Source organism: Manis pentadactyla, chromosome 14 (genome assembly GCF_030020395.1).
Source record: "Manis pentadactyla isolate mManPen7 chromosome 14, mManPen7.hap1, whole genome shotgun sequence".
Taxonomy (NCBI): Eukaryota; Metazoa; Chordata; class Mammalia; order Pholidota; family Manidae; genus Manis; species Manis pentadactyla.
Window position 1 is genome coordinate 89552387 of NC_080032.1, and position 16481 is coordinate 89568867.

The 16481-nt window shown below is 40.7% G+C and overlaps 1 protein-coding gene across 5 annotated transcripts in view; it reads left to right on the plus strand.

The window, feature by feature from the left end:
- The window catches only part of TMEM117 (transmembrane protein 117), a 393659-nt gene that overhangs the window by 99844 nt on the left and 277334 nt on the right, over positions 1-16481 (plus strand). The gene's annotated exons all lie outside the window — the stretch shown is intronic.

Consider the following 16481-nt stretch of genomic DNA (forward strand, 5'->3'; position numbering starts at 1 on the left):
TTTACAGATATGGGGGGTATCAGCACTGCTGCCCCCAGCACCGTTGTTGTCACTAACCTGGGGGAGTGCCTGCTTCCGAAGCGGGGAAGTGGGCTGACAGGCCCCGAACGCCGTGGTTATCCTGAGCTCTGCTTTGCACGGAAGGCCGTGTGATGTAGTCACCATGGACTTCGTCCTGGCACCCTAGCTGTGTGGCCCGACGTGGACTTCACTTTCTGAGCCTCATCGCCTCAAAGTGTAGAATGGGGATAATAGTACCTCTTTTAGGGCTGTTGCGACGGTTAAAGAAAACATTATATGTGAAGCAGTTGGGATGGTGCCCACCATACAATGAGCTCCTGATCAATGTCAGTTGCTAGTATGATGATAAAAAATACATATTTTATTTTTTCAAGTACTTTAGCTCTCAGTAAGTATTAGTTGTTAAAATAATAACAATAAGTACTTTGGCCAATAAAATAAAACAATTTATGGCAATGAACTTATTATTACCATACAATTATAATAGTTATTATCATTTTCATGCAAAATACCCAAATGAATGCCTGGCAGGAGTCGGCCTTTGATATATATTAATTTCCTATGCCATAACACATAATTTTAAACATACTTAACATATGGAGTGAAATTAGTACCTGGACTCCTTGGCACCTGGCTGGAGTGCGGTCGGGATGCATCTTTATGAATGTGTGTAAGCTGTTCCCGACTTTATTTTTCACCAATGAAAAGTAAATACAGAAATCTAATATAATAATTAGGATTCAGAAGAGGAAATCACACATATATGAACTTATTAAATGGTTGTGTACTAATTTTTGACCTTTTTGAAAACAGGGAGAATTTGATGGAATTGTGGGCGATATGGGAACTGAGATAGTGCCGTCCATGCACGTGCCCCGTGTGAGCATCCACTATCCTGAGACTGAATAACAGTGACTGTCTTTAAGTCCCATCCCAGTACCTTTTTTTTTTTTTTGAGAGGGCATCTCTCATATTTATTGATCAAATGGTTGTTAACAACAATAAAATTCTGTATAGGGGACTCAACGCTCAATGCACAATCATTAATCCACCCCAAGCCTAATTCTCAACAGTCTCCAATCTTCTGAAGCATAACGAACAAGTTCTTACATGGTGAACAAATTCTTACATAGTGACTAAGTTCTTACATGGTGAACAGTGCAAGGGCAGTCATCACAGAAACTTTCGGTTTTCATCACGCATTATGAACTATAAACAATCAGGTCAAATATGAATATTCGTTTGATTTTTATACTTGATTTATATGTGAATCCCACATAAAACATAGTTTAGTGCTGTAAGAGGGCAAATGTAGATGATCAGGTCTGTGCCTATAGACTGAGTATTAATCCAAGCTAGACAAGGGCAACTAAACATCCACGGATGAAGATTTCTCTCAAAACGGGGGATGAGATTCTAAGCCTCACCTCTGTTGATCCCCAATTTCTCACCTGATGGCCCCCCTGCGACTGTGCCTGTCTTAGGTTGTTCCTCCCTTGAGGAATCTTACCCGTCTCTGGCTCCATCCTTTTTTCCCAGCAGTACCTTTTTCCCAGCAGTGAACCTGCATGAAATAATTACTTTCCAGACATAGAAAACTGATGTATAGAATAGCCTGAGGCTTAAGGCTTACCAAAAGTTATATAGGTTAATTTAACAAACTAATGGGACACCCCAGCACCAGCTGAGAAAGTGGCGTTTCTGTGGCATTCTCCCATTAGTGATCTATTAAGGCCGTGGCTGTTCCTGAGGGATTGGTGACAAACAGTAAACAGAGTTTTGTGAGTGAAATGCTTCATCGTTCAGGCACTTCCCGAAGCTGGCATTTGTGTATATGCTCCCGGGCCACTTCCTTACAGCATCCACAGCTTCTCTCACAGTGTTGCACCAGCTCCGGACCGCACTGTTCCGTAGGGTGGAGGTTTTCCTCAAGGACAGATCCGCACCGGCACTGGCTAACTTCCCTGTATTTCCATTTCCCGTAGCCTCTGACCCCTGGGTAGGCTGACACATGCTTTTTTTCCTAGAGAAGCAAATGTGTGTAACATACTTGATTAAATTAGTGTCAAAAGACATGGAAATTCCTTAGAAATGGCACCTTTAAAGGTGGATCCCAATTTAAGTAACATGTTGAATGAACATCTTTCCCTAATTTAAAAATAAACTCACATCCTTTACAGTAAAAGACCAGTAAAATTAAAAAAACAACATGAAAGAAAGGGTATATTGGATTTTGACTTATATTTGGTAGTCTACATAGTTTAATTCTCTCCCCCTAAAATATGTATTTAAAAGATCAGGAGGATGGTTTCCAGGTATGATACAGAACTCTTAGCATCTGGGGCCCCTTGCAGGCTTGGCTGGGCGAAATAAGCACCCCCTGCGGTTCCTGCTCTGCTTTACCTCAATCAGGGACGGGTTCCTGGGGTGGGCACAGCACAGGTTCAAAGCTGGAGCCCCCAGCAGCCTCTGCTGGCTCTTCTCCCTCCGTAAGTGCCAAAGAACAGCGGCCTGTGGCCGTCCTGACCCCAGGGAGCCTGAGGACAGCGTGTGCTCTGCAGCGTCTTCCTGTAGTTGTTCTTGATTTGTGACAATCTTTCTGTGGCTCTCGTATTTTATCTTCATGGAGAAATATCGTTTTTGCTCTAGATAAACATGTCTGGGGAGTGCTACATTTTTCTCCATATATTTCCGAAGTTGAAGCCTTGCAAGGAAGGCAGGCTTCGGGGTCGGGACAGCGGGCCGCCCTGGCGGCGTCAGGGGGTTGGGAGAGGCAGTGACTGTCACTGGGCAAATGTCAGTCTTCCAATGAGCTGGAGGCTTGGGTGGGGCTCCATTATTAGCTGTTAAATCCTGGGCAAGTTGTTTATGTCTTTGAGCGTCAATTTTCATATGTGTAGATTAAAAAAAAATACCTTTCAGACTTGTTTCAAGGAGCACATGACACGATGGATTTGAAAGTGAGCAGTTGCAGCCCTTTCAGCGATGAGGCTTAGATGCTGTTTGTCTTTCTCCCGAGACGTGCTGCCTAACATACTGAAGGGTGGTCAGTACTTTAGAGTCCACTCAGTGGACGGAGCTGGAACAAGACGGGCCGCCCTTCGCAGTGGCACGCACCTCAGGACTTCATGTACTCGCTGCTCCAGGGCCTGACCTCAGAGCTGCCGGGGCGACCTTGGGTCCTCGGGTTGAGATTAGTTCCCCAAACGGTGGGATTGCCGCCCATCAGCTTCTTCAGACGCCTGCTGTTCAGAGGGAGCTGCCGGCCACCCAGCTCGGCTCTTCCGAAGTCGGAACCGTGACCCATTTCCATACGCCAAATTTTAGTGACTCTCTTGTTTTTAAAGTGGTAAAGTTTGTTTGGGCACTGAGACAGCTGAGAAGCTAAAAAAGACAGTTTTGCATATTTTTTGTCAGTCTAAGTATATTAAAGAAGAATTCTCCTGGATTATACCACACTGTACAAGACTTATTCTTTTGCACAGAAGCAGTCTAGTTGTCAGGCAAGGAAAAGAAGAGCTTATTTAATAGAACAAAGTAACTTTTTCTATACCCTTCAGTTATTTGACTTGAAACCACAATTGGAAGAGAAGAGTTCCCTGCCCGCCTTGTGCTCTGGGAAGCTCTGTCTGGTTTTTCACATCCACGGAGCGGTGGCATGTCGCCGTCTTTTCTCATGGGTCTCAGTGTTGAGAGAGGCCTTGACTGTACGCCTCTGATGGAGTCCCAATATTTAAGACTTTAAATAAACTTCAGCATGGTAAAATTTGATTTTGTTCAGAGAACTTTCCATGTTATAGGAGAATATTGATATCATTGTTTGTTTAAAATAAAAAGAAAATGTAGCTGGGAATTACTCATTGGAAAGTAAGTTTTGTGAAGGACTTGCTCTATTTCTGAGTTCTTGATGCTTTAACATATTGTAGAAGAGCGCTTCACGGTTAACACACAGTAGATAGGCTGACACCTGAGACGAGAGCAGTGCGGCTCTCTGCTCCGTTCTGTGGGAAGAACAGAATTTCTGCTCTTATTTCTCTCTGTCTTCTTGATCTAATACCTAAGATGAGCAACATTTATGATCCATTCCTCTATCTTTCCTTTTTCCAGATGTACATTTTTGTTGTCTTTTATTCCAGTTACCATGTGCTTAAAATAACTCCTAAATTTTGCTACAACATGGAAATACATCTATTTTCACTAAAAATCACAAAGTAGACAATTAGTCTTCCCTTCTCTTTATTTCTTCCCCCAACTTAATTTTGTTATAATTGACAAAAGTTGTACATATTTAACATGTACAATGTGGTGATTTGATATATGTAAACATTGTGAAGTGATTTCTGTAATCAAGCTAATTAACATATCCATCATCTCACACAGTTACCTTTTTCTTGTGTGTGTGGTGAGAACACTGAATATCCACCCTCTTAGCAGATTTCAAGCACACAGTGCCACAGCTTGTTTGCTGTAGTCACATCAGTACTGCACATTAGATCTCTAGATCTTATTCGTCTTGCTTGAAGGCAACTTGTACTCTTTGACCAACATCACCCCATTTCCCCTTCCCCCAGACCCTGGCAACCGTGGCTCTCCTCTCTGCCTCTATGAATGCCCAACTTTCTGAACTCCACTTATAACTGAGATCATGCAGTATTTATCTCTCTTGGCCTGGCTCACTGCATTCAGCATTACTTCATCCACATTGTCATGCTATGACAAGATTCCTTCTTTTTTAAAACTGAATAATATTCCATTGTACACACACACACACACACACACACACACACACGCACGCAGATACATACACACAAGTATATGTAGATACCCAGGCATGGGGTTACTGGATCATATAGTAGCTCAATTTTTAATTTTCTGAGGAGCCTCCATACTGTGCCTGTGCCTACAGTGGCCACACCAGTTTGCATTCCCGCCGGCAGTGCCCAGGGGCCCCCTTTTCCCGTGTCCTCCCCAATCCCTATATCTTGTCTTTTTGATGACAGCTGTCTAACAGGCTTGGGGTGACTTCTCGCTGTGGTTTTGATTTGCATTCCCCTGATGGCTAGTGATGTCGAGCATTTTTCTTATGTATCTGTTTACCATTTGTGTTGTCTTGAGATTTATATCCTTAATATTATTGATGTGTCTGTTAATAGTATGGAATGCTAGTGAATAATTTAACCTTGGAGTGTTAGTCTTTACTTATGAAAATTTAGGGGCTGTCCAAATCCCAGGAGAGTCCGGGTGTATCACCAGGGCAGTGAGTATAACCCATCCAAATCAGAGTGCCAGTCAGCATTTGCCCTCAAATACTTGACAGCAAATGAATCTGTTGCTGCTCACGAATGCCCAGCCTGGAGCTGCCACACGGCTGCCTTCTGACTCATCTTTGGTGTGACCCACTTCCGCGCCCAGTTTTCGTCTTCCAAGGTGTCACCATAGAATTCCTAACTGGGCTAAGACTGCAGGTGCAGCGTTCCTTTTATTAGTTTAAAAATCCTATTTTTATTTTTTATTGTATCAAAGGATACAGCCCAGAAGACAAATTGTATTTGCTAGGGGAAAAATAAAATTAGTTCCATGTGTCCTTGGCTGTACATATTTGTAGTTGCTTTGGGGTCAAGCTCTGTTTTAGATATTCTCTCTGCCACTTTTTTTATAACTCTCTTATTTTAGGCTATAATAATTATAGATAATACTTAACCAAAACCTTACTATTTACCTGGTGCTGTGTTACATTTTCATATATAACTTTTTACTTAATGCTTGGGGGAGGATCTTAGGAGGAAGGACCGCTCACAGTGGCTGAGCAGTTTGCTAAGCTCGAGCAAGCTGATGCATCAGGCAGGCAGAATTCAAATGCAGGCTTTCTGACTGCAGAGACCCTGCAGTTTTAGCCACATGGAGTTTTCCCAGCTATAAAGTACAAATGGTAATAACTGCTTTATAGGACAAGTTTGGTAATTAACTAATATGATATGTAAAAAAATTTATTTTATTTCTTCTTGAAATCATACTTTATACACCAAAAATCAGCAGACTGTCAGGGTACATTACATTCTGCATTACATAAGGATGCTTTTTGCCAGAAACCCAGTGTCTTCAGGAGAGCGATTCATTGTTGTATACTGAAGAAAAGCAGAGGATGTTAGGGCTCTGGGATGACCTAAGAAGCACACGATAAAAAGACCAGTAGCTGGTGATGCCCAACAGTCTGTAGTGGTGGAGACAGGGCCCGCTTCCTGGCCCCGGCTCGTCAGACTACGAGTAGTTTGGATGACAGCAAAGAAGCAGAGGATATTAGACTCTCCATAGACTAGAGTGATGGGTTGGAAGTAACAAGAGTAAAACTGGAGACAACTTTAAATCTACACTTGGATTCTATCAGAAAAATAAAGGGCATACTCTTAATAGAAGTTTGTTTAGTCAAGCTCTTGAAGTTTTTAACTGAAGGAGGCTAAATGGGAATCGCTAGTGTGTTGTGGCTGTTAAAAGAGCTGATGCCACAATATGAAGCATTGTTTTCCCCAAACAAGGAAATGAATAGTGCTCCGCAGTGTCAGACCATCTCTAGCACATTTTGGTCAGATCTCAGTCCATATGCTAAAAGGTTCATTGGCCATCTGCTTGCAGTGGGAGGCCAGACCACACTAACAAAGGGTTTTCTGATTATTTTATTTGAGGAACTGTCAAATCTGGGTTTTAGCCTGGGGAATGTTAAGGCTGTCTTTAAGGACTTGAAGAGCGGTCAGATACAATTGGGAATAGTCTTAATCTGTGTAGTGCCAGAGGACAGAAAAGAGAAGAGATGAATGGGTCACAGCATAGAGAATTAGTTTGGGCTCACTAAAAGCAAGAGCTTTTAACTGTTAAAGCCATCTGAAGATAAAGTGACTGTTCTATTGACATAACAGAGTTAATTCTCTGCCAAGCAGCCATAGATAGACCAATTGTCAGGGGGAGTATCGAAAAGGTGTTTGCTTTGGACGACTCACTAAAGCTGATGACCTCTTGTGACTCTTCCAAGTCCAGAATTCTTTCATATTAAGGGAAAAAAAGAGACGTAACTATTTGCCACAGAGCAAAATATTGCTCATAAAATGAAATCTACAGAAATTACCTTTCAAGAGATATTAACTTTTATTGTATAAGTAAATAAAATTTTCTTTTCATAAGACTGCAAATGTCAGAAAAGCCGGATGTTTGTGTCAGCTTAACAAGTCTCCCAGAGTAATCAGTAGGAAGTCAATGATCATAGTGTCCGGGGTGAGGGGGAATCTGAATGAAGGCAAGGTGCACACCTGAGTGTTTAATCACAGGTTCTCATGTCTCCCTCTCCACAAAAGGGGGTACTGCCAAGCTGACTCAGCCTCCACATTGTTGTGACAGGGGCCCTCCTTGCCAAGTTCAGGAAAAATGGGTCCAAGCAATAAACCCATGCTTTCTAGCCATTTCCCTTTGTTAGAAAAACAGTATCTTGGATCAAGCTGTAGTTAAGTCCAGTAGTCCTGTAGTTAGTTACTTATTTTTAGGATACTTTTATTTTTGCTTGGTGTCCCTGATTTTGTGAAAATTTCACACCCTGAACTGCTCAGTCACAGGCTTCCCTGTGGCACACTTGGTCGTATCCCATGGGGCAGAGCAGGTCAAGGGCAGTGAGGAGAGGACCACCAGGGCAAGGGCCTGGGCGGAGTGGTAAGTCGCCGTCATTTTTACCACCATCGATTGTATGGGTGTGGGTGTGTCTGTTTAGTTAATTTCCTACTTTTTAATTTTTGTTTTTGGTCAATGTAATATGAGCATAGACTCTAAATAAAGAGGGTGGTATGGATAGGAGGGAATCAACATGTACTGAGAACTCACGGAGGCTGGGATTTCACATATGTCACCTCATTTAATTTTGTGAACTGAGGGTGAAAGTACTGAGATGTGGGAAGGTAAATAACTTGTCTGAGGTCACAGTTAGCAAGTCACTCTCCAGGCTGATGGTCTCAAAAACATTTTAAAAAGTATACAGTGGAAGAATATCAGTAATGGTATACATTAAGGATAGGTACTATTTCATAAAATGCATTTATTCTTACATGTTGGTTCATAATGCATATATTGCATGATAAAATTCTTGCAATGGATAATTTAAAAAAAAAAAAAGCTTGAAAGCTAGCCTATTGTCCCACAGCCCCCTGTGAGCCTGGGAAATCAGAATACTCATAACCAGGGTCTATTCAACGTGTGCCACTATTTTCTCACTCCCGATTTATCTGCAAGGTGTACCCTGACTGACTCCCGTATTACACTGACACAGTGTTTTAGTCAAGTGCTGAGCACCTGACCTTTTCCAGTGCAGTTAATCTCTTTTTATCAGCATCCACCAACATTTCTTTGGGACTTAAAGAAAATCATGACCTTAGGAAAGATTTGATATTCTGGGATGGATGGGAGAGATTCAAACATAAATTTCCCTTATGATAGACCATCTTAGAAACCAATAAAGAGGAAAAGAGGCACAGGAAGAGTTTGGATGCAGAGCTGCGAGTCTGCATGGAAGCATTTGTTACTCGGATTTTATGTCTGACAGGGGTTAAGGGGAAAGAATTATGTCACAATCTATTACTATTTCTTGGTTAATCCATTTTTCTTCAATCATGCAAAATGGAATGTTCGTTTTCAAAGTCAGCCCACATACTGAAATGTCTTCTTTCATTTGCAAAATGGAAGCATTCATTAAATGTTGGAGGAGAAAGGGACTTTTAAGAAAATATCAACAAAATAGGAGTATTTCCAGTGGAAGTTTCTTTGAGCTGAAATAAGTTCCTGTTCCATAGCTTTATTTGAAGCTTCTCCCTTTGAGGTTATTTTCTTCATATTTACCTAACATGAGTAAAGATTGCAAATGAGTAAGTTAGAAATCATTTGATAGAAAACAGTAGGAGGAAAATGTCCACAGATTCCTAGAAATCTTTGCATGCAAAGAATTCACACAGTAGCCTGAAATTCACAAGAGTGCTTTACAGATTGATTAGAGATTTTTTTTAAAGCGGTCATCTTGTGGGCACAAAAAGTGAAGTGTGAGTTGAAAAGTTATTTTATTTTATTTTATTTTATTTTTTATAAATAATTATTTTTTATTGAAGGGTACTTGACGCACAGTATTACATTACATTAGTTTCAAGTGTACAACACAGTGGTAGAACATTTATATACATAATTCTAGGTTCCAGCTATGACCCTACCAAGCTGTTACAATATCTTGACTATATTCCTTATGCTATACATTACATCCCGGTTACTTATTTATTTTACCATTGGAAGTCTGTCCTTTTATTTATTTATTTTTTTTGTGAGGGCATCTCTCATATTTATTGATCAAATGGTTGTTAACGACAATAAAATTCTGTATAGGGGAGTCAATGCTCAATGCACAACCATTAATCCACCCCGAGCCTAATTTTCGTCAGTCTCCAATCTTCTGAGGCATAACAAACAAGTTCTTACATGTAGAACAAATTCTTACATAATGAATAAGTTACATAGTGAACAGTACAAGGGCAGTCATCACAGAAACTTTTGGTTTTGCTCATGCATTATGAACTCTAAACAGTTCAAATATGAAAACTCATTTGGTTTTTATACTTGATTTATATGTGGATACCACATTTCTCTCTTTATTATTATTATTTTTAATAAAATGCTGAAGTGGTAGGTAGATACAAGATAAAGGTAGAAAACATAGTTTTGTGTTGTAAGAGAGCAAATGTAGATGATCAGGTGTGTGCCTGTAGACTATGTGTTAATCCAAGCTAGACAAGGGCAATAAAACATCCACGTATGCAGAAGATTTCTCTCAGAACAGGGAGGGTGAGGTTCTAAGCCTCACCTCTGTTGATCCCCAATTTCTCACCTGATGGCCCCCCTGCGACTGTGCCTGTCTTAGGTTGTTCCTCCCTTGAGGAATCTTACCCGTCTCTGGCTAACCAGTCATCTTCCGGGGCCATACAGGGAAATGTGAAGTTGGTAAGTGAGAGGGAAGCCTTATTGTTTGAAAAGGTTAGCTTTTTACTTCTTTGCATATTTATGCCCTGTGGCTTCTATGCCCAGCATTTGTCTTGAGGTATCTTTACCACTTGGAAGAATTATGATACTGGGTAAATTTGATATGACGCACGAATTCTATTTAAGGGTTGTAATTAGGAAGGAAGAAGAAAAGCTATAGAAGTAGCAGGCGGAAGAAAACATGGGAAGATTGATTATTTCTTTGACATATCTTCTTGTAGAGTACCTTCAGCATGTATAGGTTTTAAGCTACTACTTAAATTGCGCACACACATTAACATAATAGGAGTATAGTTACATAACCAAAGCATATCTGTAATTACCAGCCATCTCCAGTGAAACCAAGAAAACCAGTTAGGCACCTTAGGCATTTGTGAAAACTTATCTATGATATGGTGGATATTGTCCAACTGAACTTGAACAGTCTGAGAGAAATCAGACAAATTAAAACAACCCATTCCTGGGGAATGTTCACATCCCTTATGTTCTTTTAACAGTAAATAGTCTGTAGTTGTAAGATTTTGGAGCGCTACAATTTGCACTTCTCCAAATTCTTGGTTGAGTTCCAACAGTATAGATCCAGTCAAATTTGTTGTTTTACTGTATGCACAGGCCAGCTTAGATATCTCCTTCCTCATTCCCATGGCAAGTCCAGGAACTGGTGGGATGAGTGCATCTACAGCTGTAGCAGTGCGTGGATCTTTGTTGGGGTTTTTTGATGATCATCTTCTGGAATGACTCTTCCAGAGGATGTTGATGTTGGAAGTTCTTTTTCATATCGTATCTTAGTTCATTTTCGGGGTAGCCAAATTAGGCTTTGATCCTCTGTATAAACACAAACAGACCCTTTGCCTACACTTTTATATGCCCTTTATACCCTTGTATACCTTTATACCTTGTAGAACTCGTTGGAGGTTACCACACAGGAACTGCCCTTTTTTTTTTTTTGCTTTGTTTTTGTTATCCCTAATCTACACTTACATGATGAATATTATGTTTACTAGGCTCTCCCCTATACCAGGTCTCCCCTATAAACCCCTTTACAGTCACTGTCCATCAGCATAGCAAAATGTTGTAGAATCACTACTTGCCTTCTCTGTGTTGTACAGCCCTCCCTTTTCTCCTACCCCCCCATGCACGTTAATCTTAATATCCCCCTACTTCTCCCCCCGCCCGTATCCCTCCCTACCCACCCATCCTCCTCAGTCCCTTTCCCTTTGGTACCTGTTAGTCCATTCTTGAGTTCTGTGATTCTGCTGCTGTTTTGTTCCTTCAGTTTTTCCTTTGTTCTTATATTCCACAGATAAGTGAAATCATTTGGTATTTCTCTTTCTCCGCTTGGCTTGTTTCACTGAGCATAATACCCTCCAGCTCCATCCATGTTGCTGCAAATGATTGGATTTGCCCTTTTCTTATGGCTGAGTAGTATTCCATTGTGTATATGTACCACCTCTTCTTTATCCATTCATCTATCGATGGACATTTAGGTTGCTTCCAATTCTTGGCTATTGTAAATAGTGCTGCAGTAAACATAGGGGTGCATCTGTCTTTCTCAAACTTGATTGCTGCGTTCTTAGGGTAAATTCCTAGGAGTGGAATTCCTGGGTCAAATGGTAAGTCTGTTTTGAGCATTTTGATGTACCTCCATACTGCTTTCCACAATGGTTGAACTAACTTACATTCCCACCAGCAGTGTAGGAGGGTTCCCCTTTCTCCACAGCCTCGCCAACATTTGTTGTTGTATGTCTTTTGGATGGCAGCCATCCTTACTGGTGTGAGGTGATACCTCATTGTAGTTTTAATTTGCATTTCTCTGATAATTAGCGATGTGGAGCATCTTTTCATGTGTCTGTTGGCCATCTATTTCTTTTTTGGAGAACTGTCTGTTCAGTTCCTCTGCCCATTTTTTAATTGGGTTATTTGTTTTTTCTTTGTTGAGGCGTGTGAGCTCCTTATATATTCTGGATGTCAAGCCTTTATCGGATGTGTCATTTTCAAATATATTCTCCCATACTGTAGGGATCCTTCTTGTTCTATTGATGGTGTCTTTTGCTGTACAGAAGCTTTTCAGCTTAATATAGTCCCACTTACTCATTTTTGCTGTTGTTTTCCTTGCCCGGGGAGATATGTTCAAGAAGAGGTCACTCATGTTTATGTCTAAGAGGTTTTTGCCTATGTTTTCTTCCAAGAGTTTAATGGTTTCATGGCTTACATTCAGGTCTTTGATCCATTTTGAGTTTACTTTTGTATATGGGGTTAGACAATGGTCCAGTTTCATTCTCCTACATGTAGCTGTCCAGTTTTGCCAGCACCACCTGTTGAAGAGACTGTCATTTCCCCATTGTATGTCCATGGCTCCTTTATCAAATATTAATTGACTATATATGTCTGGGTTAATGTCTGGATTCTCTAGTCTGTTCCATTGGTCTGTGGCTCTGCTCTTGTGCCAGTACCAAATTGTCTTGATTACTATGGCTTTATAGTAGAGCTTGAAGTTGGGGAGTGAGATCCCCCCTACTTTATTCTTCTTTCTCAGGATTGCTTTGGCTATTCGGGGTCTTTGGTGTTTCCATATGAATTTTTGAATTATTTGTTCCAGTTCATTGAAGAATGTTGCTGGTAGTTTCATAGGGATTGCATAAAATCTGTATATTGCTTTGGGCAGGATGGCCATTTTAACGATATTAATTCTTCCTAGCCATGAGCATGGGATGAGTTTCCATCTGTTAGTGTCCCCTTTAATTTCTCTTAAGAGTGACTTGTAGTTTTCAGAGTATAAGTCTTTCACTTCTTTGGTTAGGTTTATTCCTAGGTATTTTATTTTTTTTGATGCAATTGTGAATGGAGTTGTTTTCCTGATTTCTCTTTCTGTTGGTTCATTGTTGGTATATAGGAAAGCCACAGATTTCTGTGTGTTGATTTTGTATCCTGCAACTTTGCTGTATTCCGATATCAGTTCTAGTAGTTTTGGGGTGGAGTCTTTAGGGTTTTTTATGTACAGTATCATGTCATCTGCAAATAGTGACAGTTTAACTTCTTCTTTACCAATCTGGATTCCTTGTATTTCTTTATTTTGTCTGATTGCCATGGCTAGGACCTCCAGTACTATGTTAAATAACAGTGGAGAGAGTGGGCATCCCTGTCTAGTTCCCGATCTCAGAGGAAATGCTTTCAGCTTCTCGTTGTTCAATATAATGTTGGCTGTGGGTTTATCATAGATGGCCTTTATTATGTTGAGGTACTTGCCCTCTATTCCCATTTTGCTGAGAGTTTTTAACATGAATGGATGTTGAACTTTGTCAAATGCTTTTTCAGCATCTATGGAGATGATCATGTGGTTTTTGTCTTTCTTTTTGTTGATGTGGTGGATGATGTTGATGGACTTTCGAATGTTGTACCATCCTTGCATCCCTGGGATGAATCCCACTTGGTCATGGTGTATGATCCTTTTGATGTATTTTTGAATTCGGTTTGCTAATATTTTGTTGAGTATTTTTGCATCTACGTTCATCAGGGATATTGGTCTGTAGTTTTCTTTTTTGGTGGGGTCTTTGCCTGGTTTTGGTATTAGGGTGATGTTAGCTTCATAGAATAAGTTTGGGAGTATCCCCTCCTCCTCTATTTTTTGGAAAACTTTAAGGAGAATGGGTATTATGTCTTCCCTGTATGTCTGATAAAATTCTGAGGTAAATCCATCTGGCCCGGGGGTTTTGTTCTTTGGTAGTTTTTTGATTACCGCTTCAATTTCTTTGCTGGTAATTGGTCTGTTTAGATTTTCTGTTTCTTCCTGGGTCAACCTTGGAAGGTTATATTTTTCTAGGAAGTTGTCCATTTCTCCTAGGTTTCCCAGCTTGTTAGCATATAGGTTTTCATAGTATTCTCCAATAATTCTTTGCATTTCCGTGGGGTCCGTCATGATTTTTCCTTTCTCGTTTCTGATACTGTTGATTTGTGTTGACTCTCTTTTCTTCTTAAGAAGTCTGGCTAGAGGCTTATCTATTTTGTTTATTTTCTCAAAGAACCAGCTCTTGGTTTCATTGATTTTTGCTATTGTTTTATCCTTCTCAATTTTATTTATTTCTTCTCTGATCTTTATTATGTCCCTCCTTCTGCTGACCTTAGGCCTCATCTGTTCTTCTTTTTCCAATTTCGATAATTGTGACATTAGACCATTCATTTGGGATTGCTCTTCCTTTTTTAAATATGCTTGGATTGCTATATACTTTCCTCTTAAGACTGCTTTTGCTGTGTCCCCCAGAAGTTGGGGCTTAGTGTTGTTGTTGTCATTTGTTTCCATATATTGCTGGATCTCCATTTTGATTTGGTCATTGATCCATTCATTATTTAGGAGCATGTTGTTAAGCCTCCATGTGTTTGTGAGCCTCTTTGCTTTCTTTGTACAGTTCATTTCTAGTTTTGTGCCTTTGTGGTCTGAAAAGTTGGTTGGTAGGATTTCAATCTTTTGGAATTTTCTGAGGCTCTTTTTGTGGCCTAGTATGTGGTCTATTCTGGAGAATGTTCCATGTGCACTTGAGAAGAATGTATATCCCGCTGCTTTTGGATGTAGAGTTCTATAGATGTCTATTAGGTCCATCTGCTCTACTGTGTTGTTCAGTGCTTCCGTGTCCTTACTTATTTTCTGCCCGGTGGATCTATCCTTTGGGGTGAGAGGTGTGTTGAAGTCTCCTAGAATGAATGCATTGCAGTCTATATCCCCCTTTAGTTCTGTTAGTATTTGTTTCACATATGCTGGTGCTCCTGTGTTGGGTGCATATATATTTAGAATGGTTATATCCTCTTGTTGGACTGAGCCCTTTATCATTATGTAGTGTCCTTCTTTATCTCTTGTTACTTTCTTTGTTTTGAAGTCTATTTTGTCTGATATTAGTACTGCAACCCCTACTTTCTTCTCACTGTTGTTTGCTTGAAATATGTTTTTCCATCCCTTGATTTTTAGTCTGTACATGTCTTTGGGTTTGAGGTGAGTTTCTTGTAAGCAGCATATAGATGGGTCTTGCTTTTTTATCCATTCTGTTACTCTGTGTCTTTTGATTGGTGCATTCATCCCATTAACATTTAGGGTGACTATTGAAAGATATGTACTTATTGCCATTGCAGGCTTTAAATTCGTGGTTACCAAAGGTTCAAGGTTAGCCTCTTTAGTATCTTACTGCCTAACTTAGCTCGCTTATTGAGCTGTTATGTACACTGTCTGGAGATTCTTTTCTTCTCTCCCTTCTTGTTCCTATTCCTCGATTCTTCATATGTTGGGTGTTTTGTGCTGTGCTCTTTCTAGGAGTGCTCCCATCTAGAGCAGTCCCTGTAAGATGTTCTGTAGAGGTGGTTTGTGGGAAGCAAATTCCCTCAGCTTTTGTTTGTCTGGGAATTGTTTAATCCCACCGTCATATTTGAATCATAGTCATGGTGGATACAGTATCCTTGGTTCAAGGCCCTTCTGTTTCACTGTATTAAATATATCATGCCATTCTCTTCTGGCCTGTGGGGTTTCTGTTGAAAAATCTGACGTTAGCCTGATGGGTTTCCCTTTATAGGTGACGTTTTTCTCTCTAGCTGCCTTTAACACTCTTTCCTTGTCCTTGTTCTTTGCCATTTTAATTATTATGTGTCTTGGTGTTGCCCTTCTTGGATCCTTTCTGTTGGGGGTTTTGTGTATTTCCGTGGTCTGTTCGATTACTTCCTCCCCCAGTGTGGGGAAGTTTTCAGCAATTATTTCTTCTAAGATACTTTCCATCTCTTTTCCTCTCTCTTCTTCTTCTGGGACCCCTATAATACGGATATTGTTCCTTTTAGATTGGTCACACAGTTCTCTTAATATTGTTTCATTCCTGGAGATCCTTTTGTCTCTCTCTATGTCAGCTTCTATGCGTTCCTGTTCTCTGGTTTCAATTCCATCAATGGCCTCTTGCATCCTATCCATTCTGCTTATAAACCCTTCCAGAGTTTGTTTCATTTCTGCGATCTCCTTTCTGGCATCTGTGATCTCCCTCCGGAGTTCATCCCATTTCTCTTGCGTGTTTCTCTGCATCTCTGTCAGCATGTTTATGATTCTTATTTTGAATTCTTTGTCAGGAAGACTGGTTAGGTCTGTCTCCTTCTCTGGTGTTGTCTCTGTGATCTTTGCCTGTAGCTTTGCCTTTTCATGGTGATAGGAATAGTTTGCAGAGCTGGGACGAGTGACGGCTGGAAGGACTTCCTTTCTTGTTGGTTTGTGGCCCTCCTCTCCTGGGAGAACAGCGGCCTCTAGTGGCTTGTGCTGCGCAGCTGCGCGCAGACAGGGCTTCTGCTTCCTGCCCGGCTGCTATGGAGTTAATCTCCGCTGTTGCTGTGGGCGTGGCCTGGCTCGGGCAGCTGCTCCAAAGTGGTGGAGTCGCGTTGGAGCCGGAGCTGCT